Genomic DNA, 15997 nt, shown 5'->3' with positions numbered 1-15997 from the left:
TCCAGTATTCTTGCCCAAAGAATCCCCATGGAGAGAGGAGCCTGGTGGGTTACAGTCCATGGGGTCGCAAAGAGACAACTGACTGGGCAACTAAGACAACACACAGAGTACACCATGCAAGATGCCAGGTGGGATGAAGCACAAGCTGGAATCAAGATTGCTGGGAGAAATATCAATAACCTCAGATATGCAGATGACACCACCGTTATGGCAGAGAGTGAAGAGGAAATAAAGAGCCTTTGATGAAGGTGAAGAGGAGAGTGAAAAAGCTGGTTTAAAAGTCAACATTCAGTGGCAGACTTTATTATCTGGGGCTCCAAAGTCACTGCAGATGGTGATTGCAGCCATGAAATTAAGACCCTTGCTCCTTGGAAGAAAAACTATGAGAAACCTAAACAGCATATTGAAAAGCAGAGATACTACTTAGCTGACAAAGGTCTGCACAGTCAAAGCTATGGCTTTTCCAGTAGTCATGTACGTATGTGACAGTTGGACCATAAATAAGGCTGAGCCCCCTAAAATTGATACTTTGGAACTGTGGTGTTGGAGAAGACTCTTGAGAGTCCCTTGGACTGCAGTGAGATGAAACCAGTCATACCTAAAGGAAATCAGTCCTGAATATTCATTGGAAGGACTGATGCTGAAGCTGAAGCTCCAATACTTTGGCCACCTGATACAAGGAGCCAACTCATTGGAAAAAAAACCCTGGTATTAGGAAAGACTGAAGACAGGAGGAGAAGGAGATGACAGAGGATGAGATGGTTGGATGGCATCATTGATTCAATGGACATGAGTTTGAGCAAGCACCAGGACATGGTGAAGGACAGGGAAGCCTGGCATGCTTCAGTCCATGTGGGTTCCAAAGAGTTGGACATGACTGAGCGACTGAAAAACAAAAAGAAGTGTTGTTTTATAGTATATTGATCTTATAATATCTATGCTTGTTTCTTTAAAAATTTTTTTTCTCTAAATATTTGCTTTTATTGAGTGTAATAGTTGATTTACAGTGCTGTTCCAGTCTCTGTTGTGTAGCATAGTGACTCAGTGTGTGTGCCTGTGTGCGTGTGCATCTCCTTGTTTTCTTTTTGTACTTTAAACTCTGGTTGGAGGGGAGATTATGGTACACCTTCCTCCTTTTGCAAGCTTATAGGTGTTTATGAATTGCATAATTCCACAGCAATGTTTTTCCAACTCTGATCTTAGATCACTTACATTGGAATCACCTATAGTGCTTGCTTAAACAAAAGAGTCCAAAATGCAGTACTTGGATGCAGTCTCAAAAATGGCAGAATGATCTCTGTTTGTTTCCAAGGCAAACCATTCAATATCATGGTGATCTAAGTCTCTGCCCTGACCAGTAATGCTGAAGAAGCTGAAGTTGAACGATTCTATGAAGATCTACAAGACCTTCTAGAATTACACCCCAAATGATGTCCTTTTCATTATAGGGGACTGGAATGCAAAAGTAGGAAGTCAAGAAACACCTAGAGTAACAGGCACATTTGGCCTTGGAGTACACAATGAAACAGGGCAAAGGCTAATAGAGTTCTGCCAAGAGAATGCACTGGTCATAGCAAACACTCTCTTCCAGCAACGCAAGAGAAGACTCTGCACATGGATATCACCAGATGGTCAATACCAAAATCAGATTGATTATATTCTTTGCAGCCAAAGATGGAGAAGCTCTATACAGTCAGCAAAAACAAGACTGGGAGCTGACTGTGGCTCAGATCATGAACTCCTTATTGCCAAATTCAGACTTAAATTGAAGAAAGTAGGGAAAACCATGAGACCATTCAGGTATGACCTAAATCAAATACCTTATGATTATACAGTGGAAGTGAGAAATAGATTTAAGAGACTAGATCTGATAGATTGCCTGAAGCCAGCTTGTACCCCTGGAAGTTCTTGGTTCACATGCTGCTGAAACCTAACTTGAATGATTTTGAGCATTACCTTGCTAGCATGTGAAATGAGTACAGTTGTATGGTACTTTAAACGTTCTTTGGCATTGCTGTTCTTTGGGATTGGAATGAAAACTGACCTTTTCCAGTCCTGTGGCCACTGCTGAGTTTTCCAAATTTGCTGGCATATTGAGTGCAGCACTTTCATAGCATCATCTGCTAGGATTTGAAATAGCTTAGCTGGAATTCCATCACCTCCACTATCTTTGTTTATAGTAATGCTTCCTAAGGCCTGCTTGACCTCATACTCCAGGATGTCTGACTCTCGATGAGTGACCATACCATCCTGGTTGTCTTAATCATTAAGACCTTTTTTGTATAGTTCTTCTGTGTATTCTTGCCACCTCTTCTTAATATCTTCTTCTGTGAGGTCCTTGCTGTTTCGGTCCTTTATTGTGCCCATCTTTGCATGAAGTCTTCTCTTGGTATCTCCAGTTTTCTTGAAGAGATCTCTAGTCTTTCCCATTCTATTGTTTTCCTTTCTTTCTTTCTTTGCATTGTTCACTGAAGTGAACAATCTCTCCTTACTCTTCTCTGGAACTTCACATTCATTCGCGTATATATTTCCCTTTCTCACTTGCCTCTCACTTCTCTTCTTTTCTCAGTTCTTTGTAAGGCTTCCTCAGACAACCACTTTGCCTTCTTGCGTTTCTTTTTTTGGGGGATGGTTTTGGTCACTGCCTCCTGTATCGTGTTACAAACCTCAGTCCGTAGTTTCTTCAGGCATTGTGTGTACAGATCTAATCTCTTGAATCTGTTTGTCACCTACACTGTGTAATCATAAGGGATTTAATTTTAGTCATACCTGAATGGGCTAGTGGTTTTCCCTACTTTCTTCAATTTAAGCCTGAATTTTCTAGTAAGGAGCTCACAATCTGCATCAGAGTCACCTTCAGGTCTTGCTTTTGCTGACTGTATAGAGCTTCTTCATCTTTGGGTCAAAGAAAATAATCAATCTGATTTTGGTGTTGACCATCCAGTGATGTCCATGTGTAGACTTGTGTGTTATATTGTTGGAAGCGGGTGTTTGCTATGACCAGTGTATTTTCTTGGGAAAACTCTGTTAGCCTTTGCCCTGCTTCATTTTGTATTCCAAGGCCAAACTTGCCTGTTATTCCAGATATCTGTTGATTTCCTACTTTTGTATTCCAATCTCCTATGATGAAAAGGACATCTTTTCATCATTAAAGTGTTAATTCTAGAAGGTCTTATAGGTCTTAATAGACCTGTTCAACTGCAGCTTTTTCAGCAATAGTGGTTGGGACTAGACTTAGATTACTGTGATAATGAATGGTTTGCCTTGGAAACGAATGAGGACCATTCTGACATTTCTGAGATGGCACCCATGTACTGCATTTTGGACTGTTTTGTTGACTGAGGGAATCTTGCCGACAGTAACAGATACAAGATCATCTGAGTTAAGCTCACCCATTCCTGTTAATTTCAGTTCACTGATTCCTAAGATGTCTGTGTTTACTCGTTCCATCTCCTGCTTGACCATGTCATATTTACCTTGATTCATGGACCTAATGTTCCAGATTCCTATGCAGCATTGTTCTTTACAGCATTGGACTTAACTTTCACCACCAGACACCTCCACATCTCAGTGTCATTTCTACTTATGCCCAGTGTCTTCATTCTTTCTGGGGCTATTTCTCTGCTCTTCCCCAGTAGCATATTGAATAACTTCTGACCTGAGGGGCTCATCTTCCAGTGTTATATATTTTTGCCTTTTTATACTGTTCATGGGGTTCTCCAGGCAAGAATACTAGAGTGGTTTGCTATTCCCTCTCGTGGACCACACACATAGTGTACAATCCAGTGGTTTATATCTTAGTCTCTTCTTTATCCCTAATCTCAGATTGCCCGATACATGGTAAGTATTAATATTTGCTCAAAAATATTTGTTAAATATATTCATGAATTTGAATGTTTAACTTTGAAATTAACTTTTAAAGTTCTTATGGAGAATTTGTAGGTTTAGTTGGAGTGTTCATTGCATGTTTGCCTGTCAGTATTTAACAGTTAACAGGTAGTGCTTATTTAGAAGTTATAAAATGCCCTAACCCTTCTATTTGTTATCAGTAATCTTGTGAGGTAGATGATGGTCTTTTTCTCTTTTACAAGCGAACCATGTGGAGTTTAGATAAAGCAAATGATTTGCTGCAAGGACATATAGATTTATACGTGACGAGATTCCAGACTGGAACCATTAGCTTTTAGTATCTCTTGGATTCTTATATTAACTTATACCCATACTTACACTTATATCATATACCCATATGTTCATTAACTAAAGGATAGTTGCAAAGTTAAAGTCTATATAATTATCATTAAGATACACATATAAATAAGTGAGTACTTTGGACTATTTCACATGTGCTGAAAATAATAGTTGTCTTTGATAATGAGCGTGAATTTTCATAAATTTAGGTTGTGTTCATTTAAATTTGAATTACATAAAAGAAAACAGAGTGGACCTATTTCTAAATTAATTCTGAAAAGCAGAAATAGAATTACATGGCAGTTAATGAAGGAGCACACAGTGGTCTTTGAATTACCCAAATTAGTTATTTTCTTGCTTGTTCTACAAATACTTGAGTTCAGCTCATTAAATTTTCTATTATTTCTTTAAAGCTAATGCAATCAGCAATAATACAAGGAGTGAAAAAAGATGAAAACCAAGTAGAGCAGGATGTTTTGTTGAGAGTGTGTGCATGTGAAATGAGGGTGAGAGATCTGGGAAGAGCCATGATAATATGAAAAGATAAAGCTTACTGGTATTTTTTATTTGGACTGATAGAATCTCTGAGAACTGGAAAACTAGAGATATTCATTATATAGGATCATCTTTTTTGAAAGAATATGTCAATCTTATCTTTTTTTTTCCTTATTTTTTTTATTAGTTGGAGGCTAATTACTAATCTTATCTTAATGAGTAAGACAGTATGCAAAAATATGCATGCTTGTAGGAAAAGGGAATATTTGTATATATCTCTTTCTGTGCAATTGCTTTTATATGCATATAGGGACATATAGGAAGCTGGCATATCAGTGTAGGGAGGAAGATTTTACACCATGCTTTCCTAACTTTGATTTTTTTAACCATTTGAATGTTTTATTTATTATAAATATAATTTGAATGAAAAATAATTATCTTAAAACAAGTTAATTTTCTACATGATGAGAGAGAACTGTAATCAAATTAAATTTCTGATTTTGTGATTTTCAGTTGAATCTTCTCTGAGAGTTTTCTGTTTTGAGTTGGTTGTTAGCAGTTTTGATATCAGCCATTGTGGTCCTCTAAATCTATTGTACTGTACTTGATAATAATGAAGATGTTTAAAATTTGTCCTTTATCTTTACCTTTTCTTAACAGCTGTTATTTTATTCAGTTCTGCCTGTGAACTGAATCCTTTATTTATCTTCATGTTAAGAATATGTTTAGTTCCTTTAATTGCATGAAGCCTATCATTTTATATGTTTCATAATAAAATTATTCATTTTATTTTATATCAGAAATGAAGTTATTGGATTGTTTTAGCTTTATTGAGATATAATTGATAAAATAAAATTGCACATATTTAATATATGCATTTTGATTAGTTTGGGCTTTTGCAAACACCCATGAGACTACCACCATAATTATGGTAGTAAATATATTCATTTCCCCAAACTTCTGTTTTCTTTTTTGTTGTTGTTGTTGTTGTTTGGTAAGCACACTTAGTATGAAATATGTCTTAACACATTTTAATAAATACCAAATAGCTAACTTTAGGTATATGGTGTACAGTAGATCTCTAGAGCTTATCTTGTGTAAAGAAACTTTATATCCATTGGGAAATAGTTTCTCATTTCTTTTACTGCCAGCCCTTGGCAACCACCATTCTATTTTCTGCTTCTATGACACTGACTATGTCAGATACCTTATGTAAGTGGAACCATGTAGCATTTTCCTGGGATCAGTATTTTCCTTTTGTGACTGCCTTATTTCATTTAGCGTAATATCCTCTAGGCTTATGCATATTGTTGCAAATGTCAGGAATTCTTTCATTGTTAAGGCTGAATAATATTCCCGTGTATGTGTGTACCATGTTTTCCATTTATTTGTTGATTGATATTTGGATTGCTTCCATGTCTTGGCTATTATATGCGGCAGTGAACATGGTATAAATATATCTTCAAGATCCTGATTTCATTTCTTTAGGATATATACCCAGAAGTGCAATTGCTGGATCATATGCTAGTTTTGTTAATATTTTAAGGAACCTCCATACTGTTTTCCAGTGTGGCCACACTATTCTACATCCCCACCAACACAATATAAGGGTTATCTTTTCTCCAGACTCTGGCCAACACTTGCTAGCTCTTGGTTTTTTAAAGTAGCCCTCCTCACAGATATGAATTGGTATGTCATTGTGATTTTGATCTCCATTTCCCTGTTGGTTAGTGATGCTGAACATCATTAGTGATGATGAGTGATGTATATGCCTAGTAGCCATGTGTATGCCTTCTTCTTTGGCAAGTCCTTTGCTTGCTTTAAATTAGCTTATCATTATCATCATTATTATTATTTTGCTATTTTGTTGGGGGTTCTTAAATATCTTTTAATACTAACTTCTTATCAGATAGATGGTTTTCAGATAGAATACCTTTCACTCTGCAGATTATTTCCTTTACTATGCAAAATATTTTTAGTAATATAGTCCCTCCCACTTGACAATATTTTGTATTTGTTGCCTGTGCCCCTGGTGTCAAATCCAAGAAATAGTGGCCAAGACAAATGTCAGGAAGTATTCTCCTATGTTTTCTCCTTGGAGTTTCATAGTTTCAGATCTTAAAGTTTTAATTTTGAAGGTTTCCTTTTTGTATATTGTATAAGATAGAGATCCAATTTCATTCCTTTGTATGTGGAAATCAAGTATTTCCAACATCATTTATTGAAGAATCTATCCTTTGCCATTTAATGTTCTTAGCACTCTTGTCAAAGAGTAGTTGAATGGATGTATGTTGATTTATTTCTGTAGTGTCTGTTCTGTTCCATTGGTCTATGTGTCTGTTTTAATGCCAGTGTCATACTGCTTTAGTACTTTAGCCCTGTAATATATTTTGAAACCAGGAAGTGTGATATTGCCAGCTTTGTGCTTCTTTCCTGAGATTGCTTTGGTTACTTGTGGGTTTTGTGGTTACATCTGAATTTTAGGATTGTTTTTCTTTTCATGTAAAAAATGCCTTTCGGATTTTGGTTCAGTTCAGTTCAGTTGGTCAGTCGTGTCCGACTCTTTGTGACCCCATGAACTGCAGCACGCCAGGCCTCCCTGTCCATCACCAACTGCCAGAGTCTACCCAAACACATGTCCATTGAGTCGGTGATGCCATCCAACCATCTCATCCTCTGTTGTCCCCTTCTCCTCCTGCCCTCAATCTTTCCCAGCATCAGGGTCTTTTCCAATGAGTCAGTTCTTCACATCAGGTGCCAAAGTGTTGGAGGTTCAGCTTCAACATCAGTCCTTCTAATGAATATCCAGGACTGATCTCCTTTAGGATGGACTGGTTGGATCTCCTTGCAGTCCAAGGGACTCTCAAGAGTCTTCTCCAACACCACAGTTCTAAAGCATCAATTCTTCGGTACTCAGCTTTCTTTATGGTCCAAGTCTCACATCCATAAATGACCACTGGAAAAACCATAGCCTTGACCAGACGGACCCCTGTTGACAAAGTAATGTCTCTGCTTTTTAATAAGCTGTCTAGGTTGGTCATAGCCTTCCTTCCAAGGAGTGATTGTCTTTTAATTTCTTGGCTGCAATCACCATCTGCAGTGATTTTGGAGCCCCCCAAAATAAAGTCAGCCATTGATTCCACATCTGTTTGCCATGAAGTGATGGGACCAGATGCCATGATAGGAATTGTATTTAATCTGTACATTGCTTTGGGTAGGATGGACATTTTAACAATGTTAAGTTTTCCCATCCATAATCACATACTTTGTTTTCATTTACTTGTGTCTTTTGAAATTTCTTTCAGCAAGATTTTGTATTTTTTACTGTATAAGTTAGTTACCTTTTTGTAAGTTTATTTCTAGATATTTTGTTCTTTTTTGATACTATTGTAAATGGAATTGTTTTCTTAATTTCCTTTTCAGATAGTTTATTGTTAGTGGTTAGAAATGCAACTGAATTTTATTTGTTGATTTTGTTTGCTGCAACTTGACTGAACTCATTGTTTCTAACAAGTGTGTGTGTGTATATTCTTTAGAGTTTTTCATGTATAACTTGATATTATGTACACACAATGACCTGCCTCTTGAGAAACCTATATGCAGGTTAGGAAACAACAGTTAGAACTGGATATGGAACAACAGACTGGTTCCAAATAGCAAAAGGAGTATGTCAAGGCTGTATATTGTCACCCTGCTTATTTAACTTATATGCAGAGTACATCATGAGAAACGCTGGGCTGGAAGAAGCACAAGCTGGAATCAAGATTGCCGGAAGAAATATAAATAACCTCAGATATGCAGATGACACCACCCTTTCAGCAGAAAGTGAAGATGAGCTAAAAAGCCTCTTGATGAAAGTGAAAGAGGAGAGTGAAAAAGTTGGCTTAAAGCTCAACATTCAGAAAACTAAGATCATGGCATCTGGTCCCATCACTTCATGGGAAATAGATGGGGAAACAGTGGATACAGTGTCAGACTTTATTTTTTGGGGCTCCAAAATCATTGCAGATGGTGATTGCATCCATGAAATTAAAAGACAATTACTCCTTGAAAGGAAAGTTATGACCAACCTAGATAGCATGTTAAAAAGCAGAGACATTACTTTGCCAACAAAGGTCCGTCTAGTCAAGGCTATGGTTTTTCCAGTGGTCATGTATGGATGTGAGAGTTGGACTGTGAAGAAAGCTGAGCACCAAAGAATTGATGCTTTTGAACTGTGGTGTTGGCGAAGACTCTTGAGAGTCCCTTGGACTGCAAGGAGATCCAACCAGTTCATCCCAAAGGAGATCAGCCCTTGGTGTTCATTGAAAGGACTGATGCTGAAGCTGAAACGCCAATACTTTGGCCACCTCATGGGAAGAGTTGACTCATTGGAAAAGACCCTGATGCTGGGAGGGATTGGGGGCAGGAGGAGAAGGGGATGACAGAGGATGAGATGGCTGGATGGCATCACCGACTCGCTGGACATGAGTTTGAGTAATCTCCGGGAGTTGGTGATGGACAGGGAGGCCTGGCGTGCTGCAATTCATGGGGTCGCAAAGAGTCAGACACGACTGGGCAACTGAACTGAACTGAGTGTCATATTTCGTTTCCAATTTGAATGTCTTTTATTTCTTTTTCTTGCCTAATTGCTGTGGGTAGGATTTCCACTACTCTATTTAATAGAGTGGTGAGACTAGATATCCTGTCTTGTTCCTCATCTTAGAGATAAAGCTCTCAGTTTTTCACTACAGAGTATGACAAACCTGTTGACTTTCACATATGGGTTTTATTATGTTTAGATATATTCCTTCTAAATCTAATTAGTTGAGTGTTTTTATCATGAAAACATGTTAAATTTTGTAAGTACTTTTTCTGTATCTATTGAGATGATCTGTGATTTTTATCTTTTCAGTCTATGGATAGTATTAATTGATTTGGGTATGTTGAATCATGCTTGCATCCTAGCGGTACAGCTGACTAAATTATAACATGATCCTTTTATTTTGGGGCAAATTCAGTTTGCTAGAATTTTATTGAAAATTTTTGCATTTCTATTTTTGGATATCATTTTCTTTCTATTTATTTTGGCTTCCACTATCCTTGTACAGTCCTTTACCACATTTGGTTGGGAATATTTCACTATGTTACTTCTCTGTCTTTTATCTTTCACTAATTAGATTATTTTGCATGCTCCTCTTATAAAAATTTTTTCCATACTAAAGACATAGCTGGAGAAGAAGGAATTGAGAGGGGAAAGAAACATTAGTTAGAGATAAGTTTTGTGGAAATTCTAAGGTGAAAGGAGGAGAGATTGCAGTTAAATGCGATATGACACTCTTCTAAGAGACTGACAAAAAGACCTTTTAGGAAATTTTGCTGTGTGCAGGTAGTATGATGTGTAATTCCTTCATTCACATATTTTAGATTTAAAGTTATTTTGCTTATATTTTGTCATATATGTGAACTTTTTCTCATATATGTGGGAAATATATAAAATATGTTAATATAAAGTAAAATATAGTAGCATTGTATGTGTTGTATAATAAATATGCAAATATATAATATACATATATGATATCTAAGAATACATATATATCCATTATATATAATATACATAATTACATATGTTTTGGGTCTCTATCAAGATTATAAAGTTCATGGAATCAAAAACCATCACTTTGTATCTGACATATAACCCCGAATATTGCTAACGTAAGTTTTTATTATTTACTCTTCTAATCTTTGTATTAAAGAGTGTATCTTTCCATATGTTTGTGTCATCTTCCATTTCTTTTATCAGTTTCTTAGAGTTTTCCAAGTGCAGGTCTTTTACCTCCTTAGGTAGGATTATTCCTAGGCATTTTATTCATTTGATGCAATTTTAAATAAGATGGTTTCCTTAATTTCTGTTAGTTTATAGAATTGCAACAGATTATTGTATGTTAATTTTATATCCTGCAACTTTACTAAATTCATTGATGACCTCTAGTGGTTTTTGGTGGCATCTTTTAAGACTTTCTCAATAGAGTATCATGCCATCTGCAAACAGTGACAGTTTGACTTTTTTCTTTCCTGTTTGAATTTCTTTTCTTTCATTTGTCTGATTGTTGTGGCTAAGACTTCCATACTGTGTTGATTAAAAGTGGCAAGAGTAGTCATCCTTGTACCTGATCTTAGAGGAAATGCTTCAGCTTTTCACTGTTGACTATGATGTTAGCTGTGGGCTTGTCATATATGGCCTTTATTATGTTGAGGTATGTCCTCTCTGTGTCCACTTTCTCGAGTTTTTAATTATAAATGTATGTGGATTTTATTAAATGCCTTTTTTTGCATCTGTTGAGCTGATCATCTGATATTTTTTCCCTTCAACCTGTTGATTTCATGCGTCACATTGATTTGTGGGACTGAACCTGCTTTGCCTCTTTGGGGTAAATCCCACTCTATCATGATGTGCCATCCTTCTTATGTGTTACTGGAGTTGGGTTTGCCTATACTTGGTTGAAGATTTTTGCGCCTGTATTCTTCAGTGATGTTGGCCTATAATTTTTTTTCTGTGATATCTTTTTCTAGTTTTGGTATCAGGGTGCTGCTAGTCTTTACATTTGGAAGCATTTCTTCTTTTGCAACTTTTTTGAAATACTTTGAGAAGTATAGGTATTAACTCTTCTGTAAATGTTTGGTGGAAGTCACCTGTGAAACCATCTGGTCCTGAACTTTTGTTTTTTGAGAGTTTTAAATTACTGATTCAGTTTCAATAATGTTAAGTGCTCTGATCATATTTTTCATTTCTCCCTGGTTTAATCTATACAGTCCGTTAAATTCTCCAAGCCAGAATGCTGGAGTGGGTAACTCTTCCCTTCTCTAGGAGAGCTTCCCAACCCAGGGATCGAACCCAGGTCTCCTGCCCTTCAGGCAGATTCTTTACTATCTGAGCCACCAGGAAACCTGGTTTAATCTTGGGAGATTATATATTTCTAGGAATTTGTCCATTTATTCTAGTTTGTCCATTTTATTGTCATATACTTGTTTATAGTCTTTTATGATCCATTGTATTTTTATGGTGTTGGTTGTAACTTCTTTTTCATTTCTCATTTTATTGATTTGGTCTCCCTTTTTTTCTTGATGAGTCTGACTAATGATTTATCAATTTTGTTTATCTTTTCAAAGATCTGGATCTTAGGTTCATTCCCCTTTTCTACTGTTTCCTAGTCTCTATTTATTTCTGCTCTGATCTGTTTGAAATCTTTTTTTCCACTAGCTTTGGATTTTGTTTGTTCTCCTTTTTCTAGTTCCTGTATGTGTAAATTTAGGTTCTTTATTTGAGACTTTTCTTTTTTTCCTGAGGTAAGGTAAGCTTTGTAATTGCTATAAACTTCTCTCTTTTTTTTTTTTTTTTTTAAACTTCTCTCTTAAAACTACTTTTGCTGCATCATATAGATTTTGGGTTTTGTGTCTTCATTTGTATTCAGATATTTCTTGATTTTTCTCTTTGATTTCTTCAGTGATCCATTGATTGATTAGTCACATATGTTTTAGTATCCATATATGTGTTTTCTAGGCTTTTTGTTGTTGTTAATTTCTAATCTCATAACGTTGTTGAAACCGATACTTGATAGGATTGAAATTTTCGTAAATTTGCCTAGCTGTGATCTATCCTGGAGAAAGTTCCATGTGCACTTAAAAGCAATATTCTCCTGCTTTTGAGTGAGATGTTTATATTATATGTGTGTGTGTGTGTGTGTGTGTGTCTGTGTGTATGTTTGAACTCCATCTAGTCTAATGTGTCATTTAAGGCCAGTGTTTTGTTTTGTTTTCTTTTGTTCATTTATTTTCTGGGTGATCTTTGCGTTGATCTCAGTGGGATGTCAAAGTTCCCTGCTATTATTGTATTACTTTCAGTTTTTCTTTTTATGTTTGTTAATATTTGCTCTCTATATATAGGCACTCCTATCTTGGGTGCGTGTGTTAACATCTTTTTCTTGGATTGGTCCCTTGATCATTATGTAATGTCTATCCCAGTGCAGAGTCTGACCTGCTGGTGTGTGCATTGCATCTTTAGGCTGCAGGGCTGTGATTTTTTGTGGCTGGTATCTACCCTTTGATGTGTCAGGCTGGTACCAGTGCTAGAGCAGGCTTGCCGGAGGACGGAGCTGGGACCCATCATATTCTGAGGCTAGTACCTGCCCACTGGTAGATGAAACTAGGTCCTGGAGTTTTATTGGAGAGTCCTGTGGGTCCTGATTCTAGTGTTTGTGCACTTGTTTGTGGGAATAGGCTCTGGGCTCTCTGGTGGGTAGGACTGTGTCCAGGGGAAGCTGAAGGCTCAGAGGACCTTAAGGCAGCCTGTCTGCTGGTGGACACGACTGTGTTATTGCCTATTTAACTGCTTGGCCTGAAGTGTCTTAGTGATGCTTCCTATAACTTATTGAGCCAGAGCACGTCTGGGTCCTGCTAGAGGGAGGATTTCAAAATGGTTCTTGCTAGCAGTAGTGTCTATGTGGTGGAATCAGCTACCAATAATGGTTGCTGCCAGTGTCTGGGTCCCTGGGATGGGCTACAGTTGCCTCCTACCTCTCAAGGAGACTCTTCATGATAAATAAGTAGATCTGAACTGGGCTTTTCCCAAATTAGTGCTTCTGCCCTGGATCCCAGAGCTTATTAGATTTTGAGTGTACCCTTAAGAGTGAAGTCTCTGTTCACCCCAGCCTTTTGGGACTTTTGAAAATAATCCCTACTGGCCTTCAGTGCCAAATGCTTTGGGAGCCTCTTCTTCCTGGTACAAGACCCGCAGCCTGGAAAGCCCAACATGGGACTTGGACCCCTCACTCCATTGGGAGAATCTCTGCATTTGTAATTGTTCTTCTGTTTGTAGGTCACTTACGGGAATTGACTGTATTGTGACTCTGCCCTCCTCCATGTCTCCCTGTGGTTCCTTCTTTATATCTTTGTTTTCAGTCTTTTCTAGTAGGTTCTGGTCTTTTAAACCAATGGTGGTTGGTTTTAGTTGTAATTTTGCTGTGCCTATTAGAGGAGGTGAGCTCAGGGTCTTTTTACTCTGCCATATTTGCCAACATTAGAAATGAATTATATATGAGCATTTGAAGTAGAAGTTTATTAGAATTCTTTACTTTAGCTGAGTTTTAGTTTTAACAAGGAATATGTGTAACTAAATAGATCTGATCTAATAGCAGATAAATTTTGAATTTTTATTTTTTAACCTATCATAAAGAAATGAAAAGATTTCTAATAACAAAAATAGTTTAGAGGAGAAACTTTATATTACTGGAATGCTCTCAGTTGACAACATCCATTTTTCCTTTCCAATTAGAATAGCTGGACATGGCAGAGCTGCTGCTGCAGGTTTATTTTTGAAATTGTAACAGATGGTTACCATTATTCTTCCTTAAAACAGTAAATGAAGGGACCAGACATTAGAAAGTGAATTTATTCAGTGATTTACTCACATGTTTTTGTTTCATGAATAGTGACAATATGAGACTTTAGCTTAATGGGGGAAATCAATTGACATTATAAAAGTATATCTGTTATCTTACATAAATGTTTTAGTCAGATACTTAAACACCATGCTTTTAAAATAGTTTTTGAAAGAATCTTTATAACTTCAGAGAAATCATATGGTTTAAACTGTAGAAATGTATTTTTTCTTTGTTGTTTTCTATGTTAAATTTTCTTTTTCCCACTCAGTGTGGTTTTCCCTTTTATTGCCTATTTTTTTCCCTTTATCACCTTGGAGAATTTTAGCTTTGTGTCAGTTTTTCTAGCTTTTGAGTAGTTCATTGTATCAGTCAAAATTCAACCAGGAAAAAAAGCAGGAAGTGATTTACTGGGATTAGCAGTTTAAAGACGTGTTGAAAGAGTAGAATAAAAGGCAAGTAAGATCTTTGCTAGACCTTGGTTTTACTGCTAACATTTAAGGAGTCCGGAAGGTGAAGCAACTTCAGGAATTGTATATGGGTGATTGTGGTTGCCTCCATTTCCAAACGTGTAATGTGTACAAAAACACCTAGAAAGAAATGTTACTAAGTTAGCAAAAAATTTGACACTATGGTAAAATATAGAAGGGGGATATGCTTAATTTTTGAGAGGAAAGTTAGCTCTATAAATGCTGTTAATGGCCTAGGGTGGCCTTTTTTTTTTTTTTTTTTTTTTAATGCATCATAGTCCATGTGGCTCTCTCTCACCTTTTTCTTAATGAGTCTATATATTGTATCTCTCTTGGAAATCACCAAATTCTTACTACCTCATGTCACTGAATCCGAGTCTTATTGTGCAGTGTTTTTCTTTTTTTTAATCCATGATGTACTGAAGGAAAACCAAATAGGCCACATTTAGAGGATGGAATTATTGAATGTACATGAGAAAGAAAACTTTTTTTCTCTAGGAAACGAGTACTAGGAAAAGTAAAAAGTAAAGGAGATTATATTCAGATTCTTATATTACATTCCAGATTACCGTCTGTTGGTCACTTTTAAGTTCTCCACTGGAGGATGAGAAGAAATGATAATAGTTTCATAGAAAGTGAAAAGGGAAAATACTCAAAATTTCAAAAAAATCACTAATTTGGAAGGCTGTGTAACTTGTCTGTTACAGTGTGTCAGTGATACATATACCTTTTCATAGAAATCCTACAGTTCCCCTTTTAGGTACTTCCCATCTTTGTCACTCTAACCTCATACAAGGTTCTCTGTGGGAGAAAAGATTTATTTCATTCTACTGCGGCATCCCTGATGATTCTAAGTATTCAAGTTCTATAATTATAAATGCTTGAACAATGTTTATGTGCATGATTATGACCAGCAATTCATTAACTATGACAGTGAGTGAAGAGAGAAGAAGAAAAGGGTTGTATCTTTTTTGAGTGAAATTTTGAACATAAGCCAATATTCAGAAAATCATTAGAACTCCAAAGTGAGAATTCTTAAACCTAATACATTTTTTCTTTTAATCTTCTAGAGATCAAACAGTTTAATCTTTCTCTGGGAAGTCAACACCCATTTGTTTACCCATAAAAAATCTCAAGCTTTTTTTCCCTGAAGAAGTAAGACTTGCTCCAAAGATAGAGAAATATTCACATTGGACTATTACATGAAAAATAAATAAAACTTAAATCATTGAAATTTGGGGTTGATTTGTTATAGAATCTGGCTTCCCTGGTAGCTCAGATGGTAAAGCGTCTGCCTACAATGCGGGAGACCCGGGTTCGATCCCTGGGTGGGGAAGATCCCCTGGAGAAGGAAATGGCAACCCACTCCAGTATTCTTGCCTGGAAAATCCCATGGACTCAGGATCCTGGTAGGCTGCAGTCCATGGG

General features: G+C 36.6%; 1 protein-coding gene and 1 non-coding gene across 9 annotated transcripts in view; both read left to right on the top strand.

Moving 5' to 3' along the window:
* GPHN (gephyrin) overlaps positions 1-15997 on the top strand; it is a 524395-nt gene that overhangs the window by 158340 nt on the left and 350058 nt on the right. The gene's annotated exons all lie outside the window — the stretch shown is intronic.
* TRNAC-ACA lies at positions 15834-15905 on the top strand. Its single transcript has one exon. It is a non-coding gene; the product is annotated as a tRNA-Cys (tRNA).

This window comes from Cervus elaphus, chromosome 12 (assembly GCF_910594005.1).
Source record: "Cervus elaphus chromosome 12, mCerEla1.1, whole genome shotgun sequence".
Lineage (NCBI taxonomy): Eukaryota > Metazoa > Chordata > Mammalia > Artiodactyla > Cervidae > Cervus > Cervus elaphus.
The sequence above is the reverse complement of the archived record's forward strand: the minus strand, read 5'-3'. Positions and strand labels throughout refer to the sequence as shown.